This window comes from Gossypium raimondii, chromosome 6 (assembly GCF_025698545.1).
Source record: "Gossypium raimondii isolate GPD5lz chromosome 6, ASM2569854v1, whole genome shotgun sequence".
Classification (NCBI taxonomy): domain Eukaryota; kingdom Viridiplantae; phylum Streptophyta; class Magnoliopsida; order Malvales; family Malvaceae; genus Gossypium; species Gossypium raimondii.
Window position 1 is genome coordinate 6,905,849 of NC_068570.1, and position 2,134 is coordinate 6,907,982.

The 2,134-nt window shown below is 34.7% G+C and overlaps 1 pseudogene; it reads left to right on the top strand.

Moving 5' to 3' along the window:
• Positions 1-548: 548 nt before the first annotated feature.
• On the top strand, positions 549-2,134 carry LOC105771714 (protein SRG1-like; annotated as a pseudogene).

The window sequence follows — 2,134 nt, forward strand, 5'->3', positions numbered from 1 at the left end:
ATTGTTTGAGTTAAATTAAAAAATTAAACGTGTGAAATCAAATTTTGTTATACTATAACTAATTCCATATTAGAGTATATAAATTTGAAATCACATATATTTGAAAACTTTTAAAACAAAATATAAAAATATTTTATTATCATAAACTTAAATAATTAATTAACTTATTTAGGTACCCAAAATTATTATTTTAGAAATTTTAAAATATTTTAAAATTTTTAGAATTATTTAGAATTATTTTAATTTTGTTAAAAGAAACTAATTTTCTCATTTTCAAAATTGACATGAAATAAAGGGTATTACACCAATCTATTGTTTGAATTATTTGAATTATTCGAGTTATTAAAATTATTTAAATTGTAAAATTCAACTTCAACTCAAATTCGAAACTCAAATTACTTATTCAAATTGATTCAAATAACTCGATTTAATTAATTTAAAATTAATTAATTTTTTTAAATTTTTTTCCAGGAAATCGAATTTTGCTGGCCTATTAATACACACCAACAAAGGCCCTTTATACATTCGATAATTTGGAGAGAGAGGTAGCAAAGCCTTTCTCAAAGCAATGACTATGAACCCAGAGTTAGCAAAGCTCGGAAGCTCACTCTCGGTGCCTAGTGTCCAAGAGTTAGCAAAGAAGCCATTGAAAGAAGTTCCACCTCGATACGTACGCACTGATGAAGACTCTCCCATCATATCTCACTCAAATCCGTTGCCACAAGTTCCTGTCATAGATATGCAAAAGTTATCTTCCCAACAAGAACTGGAGAAGCTGCATTATGCATGCAAAGGATAGTGTTTCTTCCAGCTGCTTGTTTTCTCCTAGCTATCTGCACCTTCAATTTTCCATCTCAAAAACTAATTAAAATAGTATAGACTGAGATTTGGCAGTAGTGTGTGAGATTTTGGGGGTTGACTTTAAAACATGGAACTGTGTTGCAGTTAATCAATCATGGAGTGAGCACTTCACTGGTGGAAAAAGTGAAGATGGAGGTCCAAGAGTTTTTCAATCTTCCAATGGAAGAGAGGAAGAAGCTTTGGCAAAAATCAGATGAAATAGAGGGGTTTGGACAGGCCTTTGTCGTGTCCGAGGAGCAGAAGCTTAACTGGGGAGATATGTTCTACATGATCACCCTTCCAACTTATTTGAGAAAACCTCACTTATTCCCTAATCTGCCAATCACCCTCAGGTTCTTTATTTGCATCTATCAATAATTTCATTCTTAAAAAAAAGGATACTGACTGAAATAGTCATTGCACCTTTATACTGAAATCATGAATGGCCATTCTTTTTTGTCCTTTTCTTTTAATAATTAATTATTACAGAGAAAACCTGGAAGCTTATTCTGTAGAACTGAAACATCTTAGCATGAAACTGTTAGACCATATGGGAAAATCTCTAGGGATGGACCCTAATGACATGAGAGTCCTATTTGAAGAAGGGCATCAAGCGATGAGGATGAACTATTATCCCCCATGCCCACAGCCAGAGCTTGCAATTGGTCTAAGCGCTCATTCTGATCCTGTTGGCCTCGCCATCGTACTCCAAATCAACGAGATGGAAGGCCTTCAAGTAAAGAAAAGTGGTGTTGGGGTCCCGATTATACCCCTTGAAAATGCTTTTGTGGTCCATGTTGGTGACATTATGGAGGTAATTATTAATGGATATAACTAAATTTAATTAACTGCTAAATTTTTTTAAATAAATATGGTGATCAAGATAAAAGGTATTGGTTTGTACTGAGGTTGCAGATAGTATCCAATGGGGTATACCCAAGCGTTAAGCATCGAGCTGCCGTGAACTCAGTTAAAGAAAGGCTTTCGATAGTTACGTTGTAAAGCCCGAGACTGGATGGGGATATGGGTCCAGCACCAAGCCTCTTTACTCCACAAAATCCCCCACTGTTCAAGAGAATAGGCGTTGCTGACTACTTCAAATGTCTTTTCACTCGCGAGCTCCGCGGAAAATCCTATGAGGATGTCTTGAGGATTCAACCTGATCAAGAAACTAATACAAACTAAATGTAAACGCTACACAACTATATTATGAATCAACCTGATCAAGAGGCTGCTGTGTTTCTTGAACACCCTAATATCAACAAATAAAAGATTCTCATCGATTTTCTAGCTT